Source organism: Ictidomys tridecemlineatus, chromosome 2 (genome assembly GCF_052094955.1).
Source record: "Ictidomys tridecemlineatus isolate mIctTri1 chromosome 2, mIctTri1.hap1, whole genome shotgun sequence".
Lineage (NCBI taxonomy): Eukaryota > Metazoa > Chordata > Mammalia > Rodentia > Sciuridae > Ictidomys > Ictidomys tridecemlineatus.
Genome location: NC_135478.1, coordinates 171,774,711 through 171,794,872, shown reverse-complemented (window position 1 = coordinate 171,794,872; position 20,162 = coordinate 171,774,711). Strand labels below are relative to the sequence as shown.

Sequence of the window (20,162 nt, the reverse complement as noted above, 5' to 3'; positions counted from 1 at the left end):
CTCAGAAGCTGGTGCAAGAAAGACCCCAAATCTTACATTTTCTTGATGCACAAAGGAAAAGGAAGTGACATTCTACCAGTGGAATATTTTTCTACATTAGATAGGAGATGAATCATAAAAATCAATGCTCCTGTTTAAGGAGGCAGTGTGTAGTTATCTGTGGTGGCCAGGAGAGTTTATTTCAGGGGATGGAAAGCTCTGCCATGGTGTTGTGGGTTAACCAAACCTCTAACCAGTTGAGGCCACCCCTTGACATGTTAACAAGTTGGAGATTCAAGAGGCTGAGCTCTTCAGTTGAATTTTCAATGGGTTAAACTGATGTGAACTTCCAATGGCTGCCTTAATTTCTTTTTCAATGTTTGAACAAGCTGCTAGGATCCCTAAATTATCTTGATGCTGGAGGGGGAACTCAATAGCTATTTACACCCACCCTTATGTTATTTTGGCCCTAGGAGGCAAGGTTCTCCTTGGCTCCTGTCCAACTTATTCCCACTACCTGATTATTGAAACCATACTCCTTGGATTTATTTGCACCCTGTTTGGCTCATTCCTACTGCAATCGAGGCTGTGCCCAATGGGAACTCCACACACAGGGCCTGCTTACCTGTGAGATTACTTCCTCTCTTGTTGCCATATGTCTTACTCACCTTATACATTTAAAGATGTTCCAAGGCAATCTGATGGACATAATAATGAGCAAAAAATGTCAATTCTTCCAGTTAAACCATGAAAGAATTGAATCATCAGAAATCAAAGGGCTTAGGTCTTGTTTTTCATTCTCTGCAGGATAATTCCCCTGTGCTAAAATAGAGTATTGTGCTCTCAATACTGTTAGCGCTTCGATAAACAAAATGATCATTGATAAAAAATGCTTCTGTTAGAAACTGCAGTTGAAGACATGGTCTACTCTCTGCTCAAATATTCCTTATAAAAGAGCTAACAAAATGGATTTTATCTCTACATCAGTGCCAGGACATTTTTCTCTATAGATTCACCTAGATATTTGTCTTCTATTACAATGAAAATGATGCAGCACATGAAATTCTATTCTGAGTTTCCAGGGAATCTAGAATCATATTCACTTCTCATCTACTTCTAATTAAGCTAATTCAGATACCAAGTATCACGGATTATTTTGTTTCTCTTGGGTACTGATTTATTTTACTTAATCTTCAAAATGGTAGTCTCTCAAAACTGTCAGGAGTAAGAACTTTTTAAAACAAAATTTACAACTTTATTAAGGCATAATTGAAATATAGAAACCTGTTTATGTTTACTGCATACAATTTGATGAGCTGAATATACACACACATCTATGATTCTGTAATACACAATTGGTATAATAAATGTATTCATCACCTCCAAAGATTTCTTTCATGTCCTTTTACATTTTTTGTCATAAAATATATGGAAATATGGGATGCTTCATGAATTTGTGTGTCATCCTTGAATAAGGGCCATAGTAATTTTTTTCTGTATAATTTCAATTTTAGTATATATGCTACTGAAGTGAAGACTAGGAGGAAACCTTTTGGATGTTATGAGAAAAGAGTAAAAAGATGATCAGTGTACTCCACAGACATGTTTAGACTTGACATTTTGCTTGTAAGACACTACATGAAAGAAAAACAAAACACTTATCTTTATTATTGACTTTCACTAGACCTGTTGATCTTTCTTTAAACCTGACACTGGCCCCCAAGCTGATGGATTATTCTTTTCAATTGGGAAAGTAATATGTAGTCTGTTAAAGTTCCACTACGTCTCCCATCCCCAATCCTGCTCCCTATTGTTTATTGCTGATACTAGTTCCTTACATAGTGTTAGGAATCACCACCAATTTGCTTTTCAGTTTTTATTTTCAATAGATCACTTTAAAATGATTTATAGTGTAGTAAGAGCATGGATTATAAAATCAAGCGAACTATCAGTCTGTACTGACAAAGAAAATAAAATATACTAAATTCTCATTCATCCATCTATTTGCATAAATTTATAAAAATTACTTTTGATTAACTTTATATAGAGCTTGCATTTTAAATGTATATGCTCTTAGACATATCTGAGAGTTAACCTAGAATTAAATTAATACCACTGTCTGATTTTATAGATAAGGACACTAAAGTTTAAATGGAGTCATTTCACAGGATGGATTCAGATCCCTGACACCCAACTTTATATGAGATAATGTGGCCCTCTGTGAACTGGGAATTTAACAACTAACTGTGGGAGTACAATGAATTAAAGTGAAACAAAAATACACCCACTGTGTACTTCACTGATAAAAGAAAAAGCACAGTAAATCAATTCTAACTGTCAATAATGTCTGAGCATCTGTATTTCTCTATGGATAACAAAGCAGAACACATTTGCTTCGAAGACATTTACAAGTCAGTTTTAGAGGAAGTCATAAACATGGGAGGAAAAAACAGCAATACTGATAGAAATTAGTTCAAGATTAGTTATAAGAACACGAGTGGTATAAGAATGAGACTCAGAAATAACCCGTGCATGGTGATGGTGTCAAGAAGAAATGGGATTTCAGTCAGGTTTATAGGATGCATAAGAGAAAGAGAATTTTTAGTAAGAAAATAGGCATAAGCAAACCCGCGGAAATAAGAAAAAATTGCTATGTTCTGAAAAAATGGTGATTAGGTGAATTTGATTAGAATATGGACTTGTACCTGTGAAGACTGTACGAATGACAGCTATGCTTTGGTGGTTAAAATATTCTAAATGTCGCTCTTAAGTATTTGGACTTTATCATATAAGAAGAAGACAGTCACTAAGGGAGGGGCTAATACAAAAGAGATGGGGTTTTTTTTTGAGATTTAGGTAGAGTATGTTAGAGAACAGGGGCTGGATTACGTGTTGATGTTAGCAGAGCCAATGAGGATGTGCTCTCTAATGGTAGAACTCGAGTACAAATGAAAAACCATTCCTTTTTCTGATACAAATTGCCTTTTTAAAAAACTTCTCTGGATAACTAACAGATGAAAGATCTATAATGAATAGACAATATGCAAGATAACAACACTGTTCAGACCCATCTATTTACTCTATATTGTTATAGGTTGAATTGCATCCCCCATTCCCCCAAATTCATATGTTTAAGTCCTAATCTACAGTTCCTCATAATATGACCTTATTTGGAAATAGAATATTGAGGATGTAATCAGTTACGGTGAGATTATACTGAGTATTCTGTGCCCCAGTCCAATCTGACCAGTGTACTTATTAGAAGGAGAAATGTGGACACAGATCTGTGCACAGTGTATGTATACAATGTAAGGTAAAGAAAGGGATCAGGGCAGGTGGATCGGGGGATACATCTATAAATTGAAGAATGCCAAAGATTGAATGCATGCCACTGGAAGAAGCATGGGACAGATTCTTTCTCCAGGCCTCTGAAAGAACAAACCTTCCTGATACTTTGATCTTAGCCTTCTAGCTCTCAGAACTTAAAGATGTTTACAATATTCAATTTTCAGCAGTCTGTTAAAGCAGCCCCAGCAAGGTAATATATGTATTGGTACTGCAATCAGTAATCTAAAAAGACATCAAGTCTTGAAGTTCCCATGTTCTCTTTTTTTTTAAAAAAAAAATAATTCTAATTTGTTATATATGACAGCAGAATGCATTACAATTCATATTACACATATTACACAGTTTTTCATATAGCTGGTTGTATACAAAGTATATTCACACCATTCGTGTCTTCATACATGTACTTAGGGTAATGATGTCTATCACATTCTAGCATCTTTTTTACCCCCATGCCCCCTCCCTTCCCCTCTCTCCCCTTTGCCATATCCAGAGTTCATCTAATCCTCTCATGCTCCCCCTTCCAACTCCACTATGCATCAGTCTTTTTATATCAGAGAAAACATTTGGCATTATTTCTCTTGAGTCATGGAGGAAAAAAAAAGTTCTTAACTGAAATTGCTAAGTTTAAGAATTTAGAAATTTTCATAATGTTTGGTTGTTAGATGTGTTCTACAAACCTAAGAGTTATGGGGGAAAAAACATCTAAATTAAAAATAAACCTTCCAGACTCAATCAGTTCTTCATTCTAAAGATTCAGTGAGACAATAATGACAGAAATATCGTTTAAAATGTATAATCATAACTAGCATCTTAAATATGCCTGAGTGAGGATTTTCATTCATTTTGCATTGTTTATTCCTTAGTCAAGAAAGTCATCCTTTATCTATGATTTCCACTGTTACATAGAGTATTGATAATGTGGAGAAGTACTGAAAAATATAAAACTATTATCAAATGATTCATCAATAGTTTCCATTATTAGAGTGCTCAGAAGTAAACTATTTCTACAATTTTCTTTCAAAATTATTGTTTTTTTAAAGAAAAAACTGGGGATTGAACCCAAGTAACTGAGGTACACTTTCAACCTTATTTATTTATCTATTTATTATTTTTATTTTGAGACAGAGTTTTGCTTATTTGCTTATTTGCTTGCTAAGTTGCTGAGGATGGCTTTGAATTTGAGATCTTCCTACCTACCTAGTCACTGAGATTCCAAGTTTGGGCCAGCACACCTGGTTTGTTTTAAAATTATGCTTACATTTGACTAATCAGATTCAAAGGAAGACTAGACCTACTTTGGATGGAATGAACCAGGTCCAGGCTCTTTGATACAACAGTAGTACTTATCACTGTGTTTTTTCATAAATCGCCATTGTGCCCAAGTAAAAAAAGTAAAATATCAAGTTCTTTTTTATTTCCTTAGAAGAGTATTTCCCTCAAAGCACTTCCTAATTATATTTACAATCTCATTGGGAAATCACATATTAATACAAGTAGCTTAATTTTTTTCCCAATTGTCCCTGAAAATACTCATATAATTTCATACGAACAACATTTTACCTCTTAGAGAAATCAGTCTAGTTTGAGATTATTTTCAAAGTATCAGATTTTAGGTAATCATACTTTAACACAAAATTTCCCTTCACTATTTCAGCTTCTCCTGAGGCAAAGCCTTTTTATTCTATTTTTTCCTGCTCAGTATTTTACTGCCTCCCTGATAAAGCATCAATCCTTTACCAGGCACTAAGGTCCTCTTGCAACTCACACCCAGATGGTCTCCATTTTTCCCATCTGCTAATCTTCTAAATAAATTCTATGCTTCAGTAGTAAACTCAACATAGGGTCTGCTGAGCCCTCTCACTTGGGGACTTTTGCTTCTCCTTCAGTTTGCTATTGTTGGAGTTCTTTCCATTGCTATACCCAGAATCCCATGTTTGTACTCTCCTCACATCTTGCCTGGTCTCCTGAGACAGAATTGATCTCTTTGTGTTCTTTGACCTACCAACTCACAGAAATGCATATTGGCTTGCAAGACCATTGTGCAAGAGTTTTCCTTGATAATTGATATGGCTCACGGAATCCACATTTGTGAGTTAACACAAATATGCTATTATGGTAGACTTTATGTGAGCACAGAAAATCCAACTGTCTTTAACATCTTGTGTCACTGCTTCTCAGATTCCCTGTTAATATTGTCATTTCTTTGTGGCCATGATCCCATTAATTCTTGACCTCAACAATCTTTACCTTTTTCATGTTAAGTTGAAAACTTCTTCACCTATATATTTTTTATGACCTAACATGACTTAAACCATGTTTTATTTTACAAAGAATATGTTCCATAAACATTTTCTGGTTTAAATAATGAATAACTGAATGTCCTTCTATCATGTAAACATCTCACAGAAAAATAAACAACATATTAGAAGAAAACAAAAGATCTGACCCCACTGTCAAATTTATTATGATATTCAATTCTTTGTTAAATTTATTATGATATTCAATTCTTTGTTATTATTAAATTATTGAATACATGATCATTACCAAACTTCTGCATTTCCCCCTGTTCAATCTTGCCTTAATTAGTAAACCTCTGCTTTACCACATCCAATAGTCGTTATTGGGTGAACTTTCCCTGTTCATTTTTGACACACTGTGAGTCCCCATCTCAAGGAATTTGTCTCTCCAGCTTAATAGACACTGAAGGATCAATTTCTCATCTTAGTTTACATTGCACGTGGATCACCCACCCCAATGAGCTCTCTTTGCTCTTTATTTGGTACCTTATCCTTGAGCCCCATTGCAGCAATAGGCTTCAGTATGGAAAGAGCTTTTTCCTTAACTTCAACATATTAAAGCTGAGGGGACTGCTCAGTGTTATACTCTATTCATTCCTTTGATAGACTTCAACTAAAAAGTCTAAGAAACAAAAAAAATAAAAATAAAAATAAGATCACAAATAAAATTTGAATACAGTTTTTATTTGTGAATATTTCATTTATATCTTTGCATCTATAGACATATATCATTACTAAGAAAAAATAGAATTGTATCTGAGAAAAAAAATCTTAAGTAAAATTATTAGTGCTTAGGAAAATTATTTAAGAGACTGAGGACAACTTAGCATCACTATACATCATATTCTCATGAAAATAAATTACCTTTGGAAATTATTAGGGGAAATTTGCACTCTAAAATTATATTAAAAATTATGCTACTTGAGCTAGGTGTGGTGGCACTTGCCTATAATCCCAGTATCTCTGGAGGCTGAGGCAGGAGAATCAGGAGTTTAAAGCCAGCCTTAGCAATGGTGAGGCACTAAGAACTCAGTGAGACACTGTCTCTAAATAAAATACAAAATTAGGGCTGGGGATGTGGCTCAGTGGCTGAGTGCCCCTGACTTCAATCCCCAGTACCACCTCCTCCACAAAAAAGTATGCTAGTTGGTAAATTTTGTGTACTCTCCAGAAAAATATAATGCCAATGATATTAAGATGTTGCACTTGATAAAATATAAATAAGCAAATAAGATACAATCTTACTAATAAAATAAGCATTTTTGCAATCTAAATGGTGCTTAATTAAGAGATTACTTACATTTTCTTAAAATGTTTTATTTTTTCACCTCAAAGCAAAATGCTATCATCTAAGCAATTTTGCACCCACTGTTTTAATGTATTATAGTTCTTCTAGATTAATTATACAAATAAAAGAAATTACAATGGCTTTTGAAAGTAAAATTAACTGTATCTTGATGCTATTTAGTGTAATTAGAGAATGGTAAAATCAAGAGACCATTTAGTGAGTATACATATTCTGACATTGTCTCAACTCTATGGTATTTATTAACCAAACTGTTCAAAGTGATTAAATAATTTTAGTTTGTATTGGACCTAAGCAACTAGAACAAAAAATAGAAGTAGTTGCAATGTCTTTGAGAGTCAAGGCCTAGTTTATCCATTTCAGTGTCTCCAGCAATTAGCATGTTGCCTTGTTGTATAGTAAATGCTTAGTAATCTATAAAAAAAAGTCCAGAAACTATCTTCAAGTTTATGCAATCCAAAAAGACTAGTTTTCTGCTTTTCTTCTTACCATCAGAGAAAAATAAATTTTCAGAAATATTTTAGCATTCATCATTTACAACCACTTTGATTTTTATATCTATGTTGCTCATTACATTTTTTCCAGAGAAACAAAATCTTTTTAATCCATTGTGAAAACAGAGTTTTATCATTTTTGAAACTTTAACAAAATAAAATATATGTGCATTAATCATTGTGCTCTCTTCTTTTTTAGAACAAAATGTTCAATGCAGAGGAAGCCAACGCATTTGAGACAACAGGAAAGAGTAACAACTCTCTTCCACATCATTAATTTTGACAAATATTCAAGGAGTCTTAAATTCCTAAGCTCAAAAAAAGACATCTTTCACATTTAAGTAAAGTTATTTACCATCATTTTTCATTCACTGTTTTCTATATAATATTTTATGTGTACATAAAAGAGTCTATCCTTAAATGGACTTTTCTGGACTTATGCAATGTAACAAAATACTCATAATTTGTTGATTAATTCTTGTTATCAATATCCATACAAATTTACAATTAGATGATACTGTTTCTCAGATTACAGAGGAATCTTAGGGATTTATAGAATGATACAAATAATTTCTCAGGATTCCATCAGCATGCATTACATTGTGAATGCTGTTTTTGCTTGCAAACACAACAGCAGATTGGACATTGGGAAAACTGGATTCTGTTTCTGTCTTGTTTTATAACCCTGGCCAATTTATTCTACTTCTTAAATCTAGTCTCCAACTGAGAAAAAGTATGGATTAAGTGTGATTACCTCTGCATAACTTTCTATTAAAATTAATTGTAGGGCTGAGATTGTGGCTCAGTGGTAGAGTGCTTGCCTCACATGTGTGTCACTGGGTTCAATTCTCAGCACCACAAAAAATAAATGAATAAAATAAAGGTCCATCAACACTAAAAAATATTTTTAAAAAATTAATTGTAGTAATAATAGGCAGCACTTACTGTATGCCAAGTCCTGATTACTTCATCCTCACAGCACATTATGGCTATGTAGTAGCAGCTATTATTACCATTATTTTGTATATAAAGAATCTTTGCTCAGATAGGTTGAATAATTTGTGCAAGGACATATGGCTTAAAGCTTGTAGTCCTAGATACTGAACTCAAGCATCATTGATCTACAGTCTGTGCTACTATGGCAACATCCTACTGTTCATTTGCATGAACAGTATGACATTAATTGAAAGTTTTATTCTTTCCTCCTTGGTGTTTAGAAAAACCACATGAGCTTTAGAGCCAATAACCTGGACATCTTATTCAACTCTATCATTTGTCCGCTCTGGTGTTGGGCTACCCTTTCTCATAGTCTCTTTCCTCATCTGTGAAATGAGAATACTCATCTACCACCCAGGCTGTTTCAGGAGGGTTAAGACTAAAAGGGCAAATTCATCACAGTTCCAGTCATACAACAGGCATAGAAGAAAGTTGTTCCCCTCCCTCAGGTTTAAGTTGCCAAATCTGATTCCAAAGTTGAATATGAAATGAAGACCATGTAATAGGCATTTTGGGGGATTTACATTCCTCCTAGCTCAAATGAGACTTAAAATGAGACCATTGCAGAAATGTGGGGGGTCACGAATGAGAACAATCTTCATTCTCTGAAGCTTAAAGGTAGGAGTTCCAAGCAATTTGTTCAGTTCAATATTTACATGAATCCCAGGGACATGTATATAGTAAAATAATGATACAACAATTTGTAAGAATCTTAATCTTAAACTTAATCTTTTTTGCCCACAACCTCACACATTATATACCTTTTACATGAGTCCTTATAAACAGAATTTATTTTAGTTTTTCAAGGATATTATAGGAATACAGAATTTAATATACTTTCTATGATAAAAGAACAAATTTTCTGCAAGAAAACAAATGGAGTTTTTAAATTAAACATGAAAAATGGAAGGAAGGAAGAAAGGAAAGGAGGAAAGGAGGAAGAGAGAGACTGAAATAAAGAAGGAACAAAAGAAAAATGAAAATAGAATGAACTTTTCACATTCGTCTTCCTCTGATTCTTTTTTAGTAACAAAAGGCTTATAAAAATATTTAAAAGATGGGTTGAATGAAAAATAAATTGTGAGTAGGATTAATTTTGAGGGAAATCCCAGGGTATGGATTTAAGTTATTTTTCCTATTAAAATTTTGAATTCAGACAAAAACAACATTTCTTTGTTTTTCTATTGAGTTCTGAATACTTTGCTCTGTTAGTAAGAAATTACTGTCAGGTATTTCAGTATTTAGAAAATGTTCCATAGAAAAAAATCTTTAGAAATAAGGAAAATTTGTGCTCCTTTTCATAGTCAACTATACAGAATAAATGTACAAACCAAGTTTTAAATGTTTATTAAGAAAATTTATAGATATAAATTATTTTTATTTAATGGAATACAATTTTATTAAGTAACTTTTATTATATAATAATTTCATAGAATTACATAAGACTTGAAAATATAGTAATAAAAATGGAAAAAAATTATACTCCATTATAAAAACTCAGTTGTTAGAATGAATAGTTAATGTTAAAGAAGTATCTGACTTTATGTGTGTTTAGTGTGGGGGGGGGCATCTAATATTTTAAGATATTGTAGATTTGACGAATTCACTCTAAATAGAAGAAACTAGGATTTACAGCCAATCAAAGAATTATAGGTGGCTCTGCTTCATCTTATCATACATCTATTAAAATTTACTTACCGTTAAAATTCTGTTCATAAACTTCAATTTTTTTATGGTATGATGTGAGACAATATAGCAGAATTTCATCATTAGTGAATTCAATTTTCCATTTGCTAGTTTGCAGGGACTTCCTCAATAAAAATAATGCTTGAGAGGAAAATTGAATAATTTATTTAATATTTTATCCATGCATGAAAAAGTATAAAAGCGCAGTTTTTCTAAGCATAATTCCCTAACTACTATAGATGAGTTATCGTAACTTGTCAGATGTATCATTTTAGGTTGAAATAGATTTTTTAATTAAAATGATTAAAACATCAAATTAAGCTTTCGTATTGTAAAAATGTACACAATTATCATAATTCATGGAATATTTCCAAACTTTAAAAGCACTTCAGTGTGAAAGATGGACACTTTCTATGGGACACAGATCATTCTGTGCTGTGCAGAATTCACATAAACCAAAGTACTCAAGGATTGACATGTACCTTAAATCTTTCTCCTGTGGCTTCAATATTTTAAAGTGCCAGGCACTGTGGTGAGTGATTAAAAATGTCAACTCTTTTACTATTCTTAGTAATACAAACTTGTATTGTCATGGTATATGGGAGTAGATCAACGCTATTAATCTATTTATACAAATCAAAACTACAGTAATTAGTAATGCCTTTATTGAAATGCAGTCCCCCTTTTCAGGAATGTTGCCTACTTTCTCTGTAGCTCTAGGGGCTATAAGATAATTCATATATAAATTAAAGATGGAATAAATGCATATACTGCCAGAGAATAAATGAAGCATCACTATCTCTTTAGTGAAAAACACATTTAGCAACTCTTCATGCTTACAGGACAACTAAAAATAAACTTCAGATTTTCATAAACTCCTCACAAAGCTTAGAACGTCATTTATGCAAAGTTAGACATGGGTGATTGAAGCATGCACAAACAGCTTTGTTGCCTCATTTGGGGAAAATCTTAATTGAGTGATAATTTTGGAAATGGTGGTCAATCAAGCAGAAATCAGAAATCATGTTGAAAACATTCTCTCTATTGGTAGACTCCTAAATGCAGCTTTATAAAATCCTAGCTTTCTTAAACCTGCTACAGAGTCTTCATAGACTGGTAGCAAGGTCTTTTGGAGGTCATCTAGCCCAGGATCCCAGAGAATTCAGAAATCTCTTTAATAAGGAGATTCCCTACCTTTGCATTTGCATGTCTAGGAGGCACTGGGTTGGGGGAGTTGGACCTGATAGCCTGGCTGTTTAAACCCTGCTCATATAGGGAGCTCTGTTCCCATAGCCCTATTACTATAGAACTAAACTAGACATCAGATAATATATGATAGACTTTAAAGAAACATTATTTGCTAAGAATAATCATTAGTAATTATTAGTCTCAAGTCCAAGAGAACATTATTCCAGCAGATAAGGTTGAGAGTAAAATTAAAATGTTTAGATTCAAGGGAAATTCTACTTAGAGAGCCCAATTTAAAAGGTATAAGCTCCACCAAGAGCAACACAGAGTAGCTGCATTTTAAATTTTAAAGAGTTCTAGAATTGGGAGCTAAATCCTGCAAACTGTATAATAATGCCAACTAAGTAATTTTGTTAAGCCCATCCAGGGTGCCAGGATTAGTATTTAGGATGCTTAGCACTTTTATAATATTTTAACTTATTTCATTCTCCCATGCATCCTACAAAGTAGGTTCTATTAATAACTCCATTATAAAGGGAAGGAAATGGATACTCAAAAGCTTGGAATGTGTTCTAAGTGAAAGGAACTGCAAAAATAACAGGAGAGGAAGAAACAGGAAAATTAAGAACAAACATTTCAGGTATAAGTGTTTTCTCCACTTCTGTGTTCTGTAAGCCACCAATTTTATGGTTTATTTTCTAGTAGTATTTGAAGTACATATTTTAAATTGTCTCCATATTTAAAGGAACAAGCTTATTATTATTGGCCAGAACATAGTCAAAACTCACTATCAGAGTGACAGAGCAGTGTTACTACTTTGTCCTACTTTGAATCAGTGGCTTCATTGAAAGGCAGCCAAGATGGCTGTGGGATATTCAAAAAATGTGTTTGTCACTTCCATAACTTTTCTGTTTTTTCCCAAACTAGACATCTTTCTCTTTATCACTGTTTTAAATCAAACAGCCACTTTTGTGCTTATCAAAATCCTGTCTTTTAATTCCAATCTGTGTACAAATTAGTTCCATAACAAAAAACAGTTGTCGGATATACAAACATTTTAAGACATGGTTCAAGAGTTAACTTCCTTTTTTGAAATACATTAATTAACATATTTAAGATGTACATATTCTGATTGTTGTAAATAAAATATTACCTATTTATATGATCATCCCTGTTTAGAAGCATATGTATACTTAAAAATTAAATTATTTTTAGAAGGTGATATTGCAGAGGATTTATCTGTTAGTCAGCTTTTTTGTCGCTGTGACCAAAATACCTGACAAGAATAATTTTAGAGGAGGATAAATTTGTTTTGGGCTTACAATTTCAGAGGTTTCAGTCCATGGTTGGCAGACTTCATTACTCTGGCCTGGGTGAGGCAAGCATGATGGCAGATGAATGGTGACAGAAATCTTCTTACCTCATGGATGCATGAAGCACAGAGAGAAAGGGGAGGGACTCAGAAAAGATAAACCCTTCTAAAGCATGCCCCCAAAACATTACTACATTGGTTGACACAGGAACTTCTGGGGGACACCTCATATACAACCTGTAACAGTATACAGAGAAATTATCAAAGATGAAAATGTTCATGTACATATGTACAGTGTATATCTTGATTAAAAGGTATAATTTTTTATTGTTCATTGCACTGAGACAACAGTATCCAAAGTAGTTATTAAAAATATTATGTGAAATATGTTGTTTGAGCTTGGCTTTAATTCACAAAATTAGAGGACATTGAGTAACTATAAAATTAAAATATTATATGCAATAATTATTCAGTTGGAATTCAGCAACAACCATTAGATTAGAATGATTTTCTGTTGAGCCTGTATTTTAGAATTCCTACAGAATAAACTGCTATGTTACAAATCCCTCGACCCTGACAATAATCTGTCAGCAGTCAGGACTAAGAAGAGTATCGAAGCAACTATCTGCAGGAAGTTGTTATTACTGCAGTGTTTTCTCTGTAACAATTCAAACATTAAGAAAAACTGAAAAGTATTTTGAAATGAGAACAAAGCAAAGCATCCAAAATGCCTTCTATTCACAGAATCAATTAATTTTCCAAAAAGGCAGGTTGTTCTGAGAATGTTCTCAAGCTTCAAAGCCTTTTATGTTGTATTGACCCTTAAAAGAAGAAAATAAGCACATTCAAGATTAAGTGATACTTAAACGCTTTCTGAAGTATAGAAAACCCTGATGCTCATATTGAAACTGACAGAAGGAAAGGGATAAGACAGTTAAAGTAGTCTTTTATATCTACAGTGAAGAATTAGAATGCATCATTTTGTTTAAGAAAACCATGTTATGACCCACAGCATTACTGAATACAGGGCTGAATAAAAAACACATCTCTGTGGGGTTTTGTTATGGGGTTTCACTCTATTAAAGAGATTACTCTTTAAATCAGTAAGTAACAGTCATTCTCTCAGACCCAAATTAAGTAAAGGATAGTCTTACAAATTGCACTTTTTCCTATCCACCAAAAAGAAATACCCATGTTTAAATGTATAACTCTATCTACAACTTTCATTTAAGTCTACAGATGATCTCAATGGACATTAAAAAATAATGCCTAAGGTCGTTTCTCTCATTTTTACATTCTTTGAGTATTGGAAATCTGACGGTCAAGCTTGTTTAACTATTCAAACAGTATAAAGTAGCCAGAAGCTGTGATCTCTACAGATTATTAGAGAATAACCCCCAAAGGACTCGAAAGTCAAAGCACAGCTAAAGAGTCAAAGCATCAACACTGTGTCTCATTAGGGTTGTTGACAATGTACCCTGAGAGACATGACTTTATCTTCAAAGTGACACCAGGCAAGTTGTGCTCACTGAACCAGGCATCATATGCAGAGTTCACAGCAGAGTTAGCTCCCAGCTCAGAAACAGCATTTAGATGCTGCCTGCAATAATGCTGACCCTCACAAAGTTGTTTGCATATCAAGGAAACAATTTATTCCATCTGAAAATAAAAAATAAGTTCTATCACTTTAATGTTTTCTCTTAAGACTGCCCTTGCATTTTTTTTTAAACTAAATCTAAATAAAGTCAAGCAAGCACTCAGGTTTTTAGTAAATTATCAGGATAGTTAAACACAGAAATTAAGAAAAGTTGGAAAGGATCTACAGCAAATATCGAGTCATGTTCTTCTATCGCTGTTCAAAAAAGGTATCTACAACCAAAAACAATCTCTAGGATGTGAGACCCTATCAATTCAAAAGCCTAAGTGAGAATTAAGCACAATCCCTTCCATTTCCATTTACTAGCTTTGAAATATTGGAAAAATACATAAAAATATATCTAATGATGTCTTCTTTTTTTTTAAATCTTTATTTTATTTTTTAGTTATCAGCAGACACAACATCTTTGTTTGTACGTGGTGCTGAGGATTGAACCCGGGCCGCAAGCATGCCAGGCGAGTGCGCTACCGCTTGAGCCACATCCCCAGCCCCTAATGATGTCTTCTGTGTCTACCACATACTCTTTATATGACTAAATATAAATGTGTACATTAAAATTCTTATAAACCAAAAAATACAAATAAAATTATTAACCTAGGTCTCATATGTATTTATTTATTTATTTCAAATGGAGTCAATTCTGTTTTGCTCAGAACCTTGATTTATATTACAGTAGGTCAGCCTGAAAATATGCTGCAGTGTTTGAAATTAATGCATTCATATTAAAAGAAGTGCATTATTAATTTAAGCCACTAGACCTCTATGTGAAAAAAAAATTCCTAAAAACAACCTTCTACCATTATAGTTGTAATGGTCTTCCATTTTCCCTCACCTACCACTGTACCTACCACACCGATATTCACACCAGGTATGGAAAACCAAGTGCACTGAGCACTTGGATCTAGCAAGGAGCTGTTTAATGTTACATATTTACAAAAGAATAAGATTTTTTGTTGTTGAATTCCATTTTCAGCCAAACCAATTACATTCTTTTGACATAAATTTTCAAAGCTAGTAAATGGAAATGACATGAGTTTAGAAGAGTGAATTAGTGGTTGGATTAATAGAATAGAGATAGGTGGAAGGAGGGCTGGAGGTATTACATTTATAATAATTCACGAACGTTCTTTGCTTTCTCTAAAGAATTCTGATCTGTGCTAGGCAATCAAAAGGCTTATATTTAAGAGAGCGAGAGTACTACACTTCTGGAACAAAGGAGAAGTGATATATTAGTGGTCTGTAAATAGAAGGTTACAAAGGACCTAATCAAAGGACTTGCTAGGGTACAGAGGCTAAAAGGGAAGACGAAACCCAGCAATGGAAAATGGCCTTAGTGTAGGAAATTTCTTTGTCCTCAGGGACCTGAGGATCTCCTTACCTGCCCAGACATCAGGACAGTAGATGAGGTTAGGGAAAGCATGGGTAGGATGGTTCCACACCCTTTCATCTGATAATAAGTATCTGGAAGCCTGGAAGAATCCCCATTTAATCCCTCAGACAGCAATAGCAGGAGTGAGTGAGGATCTCAGTGGCATTAGATAAATAGAGTAGACCATGATAATACCAGGAAGACTGAAGAATGAATCACACACAGTAAAAATGTAGGTCAAGACACATGTCTAAGAACTAAACAGGTTGATTTCTTGAAAAAACATAAAGGGACCCCAAAATAAAGGGTCTGCTAACACAACAAATAAAATATTCAGGATAGGTTGAAAATGTCCCACATACCAAAAGTCAAGAATCTCATACCTTGACTGAAAGACAATCAACTTGGGGTTAACTCTGACATGAATTAGTTGTTCAAATAATCTGACAAGGATTTTAAAGCAGCATCACAAAATTATCTTTAAACAAATGAAGGAAAACTTTATATATATATATATATATATATATATATATATATATATATATATACGCGCAAAGAATTTATACAAAAATATCAATGTTATGTATTAAACTGAAAAATAATAAAATAAAAGTTTCTGGATGGACTTATTTGTAAAATGGAGGTAAGAGAGAATAGAATTATAGAAATTGAGGACAGAATGGGAATTTATAAAACTTGAACAAAACTTGAAAAATCTTTGGGCACAGGAATTCTTAGAATTGCCACCAAATGCACATTTATTTATTGATCCTCATGAAAATTAGAAACTTTTGCTCTGTGAAAGCCCATACAAAAAGAACAAAAAGACAAGCTAGAGACTTTGAAGAAATATTTGCAAACCACACATCTAACTGAAGACTATTAAAAGAGCTCTCAAGACAAATCAGTGAAAGCAAGCTAATAAGAAAATGCACAAGTTGTTAATATCCATTTCAACAGAAACGACAGACATTTGGCAAATAAGCACATAAAAAGATGTTCAATGTCATTAACTATCAGGGCTATGCAAATTTAAACCACAGTGAGCTATTACTGCACACCTATCAGAATAACTAAAATCAAAAAATGATAACAACACCAAATGGTTAGGAGGTGAGATTGTATGTATGTACTTAATGCATTATCTGGCACATCCGAAGGGATGTAGAATGTATAGTGTGTTTAGAAAACAGTTTGGCAGTTTGTTATAAAAGTAAACATGAACTTCCATACAAAGCAGAATTCATATTCTTAGATGTTTATTACAGAGGAATAATTAATATATATTTTTATAAAATGCAAATGAAATATTTGCAAGTGAATATTCATAATAGCTTTACTTTTAATAATGCCAAACAGGAATCAGCTTATACATCCTTCAATAGGTGAGTGGTTGAGTTGTTTTTGAACCTTTATCAAATATCAGTTGAAAATACTTGTGGATTCTAATTCTAGACTATTTCTATCCTACTGCCCATGTGTCTATCCCTTTGACCCCATTACATAGACATGGTTACTGTAGCTACACAGCAAACTTCAATAGGTGAATACAAACCACAGGAACTGTTCAGCAAGAAAAAAAATGAAAAAAAAAGAAGAAAGAAAAAAAGGAAAAAGAAATAAAGTAGCAAAATACTGATATGTGCAACAATTTAGATAGCTTTCCAGGGAATTATGATGATGAAGAAAGACAATTCCAAAACAGTACATGCTAAATCATTCCCTTTAAGTAACATTTTTGAAATGACATGAGTTTAGAAGAGTGAATTAGTGGTTGGATTAATAGAGTAGAGATAGGTGGAAGGAGGGCTGGAGGTAGTTGTGTGATCATAATAGGGAAACAGGAGAGATCCTTGCATTGTTTTAAATGTCCAATAGCTTGCCTGCACTAGTGGATAAGAAGTGTACTTATGTGATAAAATCGTATAGCGTATGATACATACAGAGCAACAGACACCAAGGATTCAAACTGGAAAATCTGCATCAATATTAGTATCTGGTTGTAATATTATACTGTTTTCTTTTTACAAAATATTATCATTAAGAAAAACTTGATAAAATGAATAAGACATCTCTATATTATTTTTTGCAACTGCATATGAATATATAATTATCTCAATAAATATTTCAATTTAAAAAATGACTAAATTCTATATTCATTATTGATGTCCTTTTCTGTCAAACAACCAGTGAAATAGAATTTCTTCACAGGATGCATTATGATGTTGGGTAAAACACACTTAACCCAGTAACTGATTCCTGGTATACATATTTTTTTCACATACAAAATAATCTTTATATTAATGATGACAGTTCATAAAATTGCAATTTAAATGTTTCCTGTCAACTTACAAAAATTACTTTTTGAGGTGACTCAGATTAACAGAGATGATGAAAGAATTTTTTCATTCTAAACACAGATGAACTTAATTTAAACATAGCCTGCTAGGAAGGCCCACAGTAAAACATTAAAAATTAGCTGATCCTGGTAATTCAAGAAGGCTATAGACCAAAACCCTCCTCCTTCAACCTATCCACCCTTTGCAAGAACTTTAACATGTGGAGCTGCATAAACAGTGCCGCTGATGACATCTTAAAAGAATGGACCATGAACATACTAATACATAATATAATATTTAACTATGTGTTATTGACTAATTCTTCTGGAGAACTAAACTACTGGTATTAATCAGTGGGAAGTTCTATTCAGGGAAAGAATCTTCATGCATTATCTATATTGCTTATTTTATTGTATTGTCTTGTATAATCAGATAATTCTAAACAAACTTGTGTGGTTTAAGAGACTGTAGAAACAGAGTTGACCAGAAAAAAATGTAATAGAGAGTTCATGTACAAAGGACTCTTGGCATCAGAAATTTCGGGGATCAAAGAAGAATTTTTTTTCATCAATGTCACTCTGTGATTTGGGCTTAGTCAACATATCTAAATCTCAGTTACTTCACTCAAAAAATGGGAAGTGCAATAGTATTAACTTTCTAAGATAGATAATAAGTTAGATTATATGTATGTGCTTAATGTATTATCTGGCACAAAATATGCTCAATTAAATTTTTTACCACTTTGATTCACAGGGTTTTCAAAAAGTTGGGGCTTTTTGCAATACTTTAATGATGAATAGTGTTTCTAACTAGTTTTTGAAAATCATGTAAGTCAAGACACAGTTGGATAGACTTGAGATATTTTGCCCAAGAAGTTCATTATTACTGTAGTGAATACACCCATGACTGGTTAGTCCCCATTGGAATTCAGATCTGGTAGTGACAACAAGGATAAATAGAGCTCAAAAGTCCCAAAGGAGTGAATCATCACTATGTCTCAATCCAAGCTTGTCCTTCATAATGGAATTTCCAATAAACTGGTAGCCAGATACAAAAGCATTCCTGAAACTGTGTAAATCATAATGGGCCCTTAAAAGATGAATAATAAGTGGTGTTTAGACCAATATAAATAAAGCCTTGGAGTAATTATTTGTATCATCATCAAATGTTGAGGGGCTCAGTTGCACCAAGAAAATCATGGAGTAAAATAGATGGTACACTAGCACAAGACATGGGGAGTGAAATGTTATGGATTACCAGACACTCTCATGAAAACTTCAGACTTTCTCTTGTCATGAATAGTCTGAGGTCTAAATCAACTATACCTAGATTTCATAAATGTAGAAGGTATCTTAAAGAAAACACAAGGTGAGAATGAAGTTACTTTTTGAGTCCCATCTGGAGTATCCTGCACTAAATTAACAAGATACAGCTGCATCTTTATTAAGCCATCTCATCTTTCTAGTGTAAACCTCACTCTGGGTATATGTGTGTTTGTGTGTGTGTGTTTGTGTGTGTGTGTGTGCGTGTGTAACTACTAAATGCAGAGCAAAGGGAAGTTGAAAGTGACCTTGTCTCTGTCACAATGGTTCTGAGAAAAATACTTGAAATTCACAGGGAAGTTGTTGACAGTATTGGGGGCAGTGGAGCAGAAATGCACAAGTCAGGTTAGGACAGTTGAGAGAGATGAGAACAAAAAGAGAGAGGGAGAAAGGAGAGAATGAGGCAGGGGAGATGGGGGTGAGTAGGTAGGCAGTAGTTCCCTTTGCTTTTTTGATCAGATTTAAATTGAATACTGTACTGTGTAAATCAGTGCAGATTCTAATGGTGTCAGCTGATCAGAAAGGCATCCAGATAACCAGATGAAGTTAACAAGTTCCATTGTGGGAAATATCCCCTTGTATAAGGAACTAGGCAGAGCTAGGGAATGAAATATTAAAATAGACCTCAGAAAAGCATGGAACCAGATAAGAAATACAGATTTCTTTAATAGCCAGCCAGAGTGAATTCCAACCCATTTGCTTACCCTCATGTCAGGCTAAAGGAGGAGCTTTGTTGTCCTGGGAATTTACTAACTTTCAGAGTTCTTTCTGTCTTTCAGATACTTTATTTTAATTAAAAGAAAAGCAAAGATGTTTTAATCAGCTTTTTTTTTTTCACTGTGGCCAAAAGACCTGATAAGAATAATTTT

At 33.4% G+C, this 20,162-nt stretch overlaps 1 protein-coding gene and 1 non-coding gene across 13 annotated transcripts in view; both read right to left on the bottom strand.

The window, feature by feature from the left end:
* Magi2 (membrane associated guanylate kinase, WW and PDZ domain containing 2) overlaps positions 1-20,162 on the bottom strand; it is a 1,272,989-nt gene that overhangs the window by 1,172,814 nt on the left and 80,013 nt on the right. The window lies entirely within an intron of this gene.
* On the bottom strand, positions 1,410-1,517 carry LOC144375528 (U6 spliceosomal RNA). Its single transcript, XR_013435596.1, has one exon. It is a non-coding gene; the product is annotated as a U6 spliceosomal RNA (small nuclear RNA).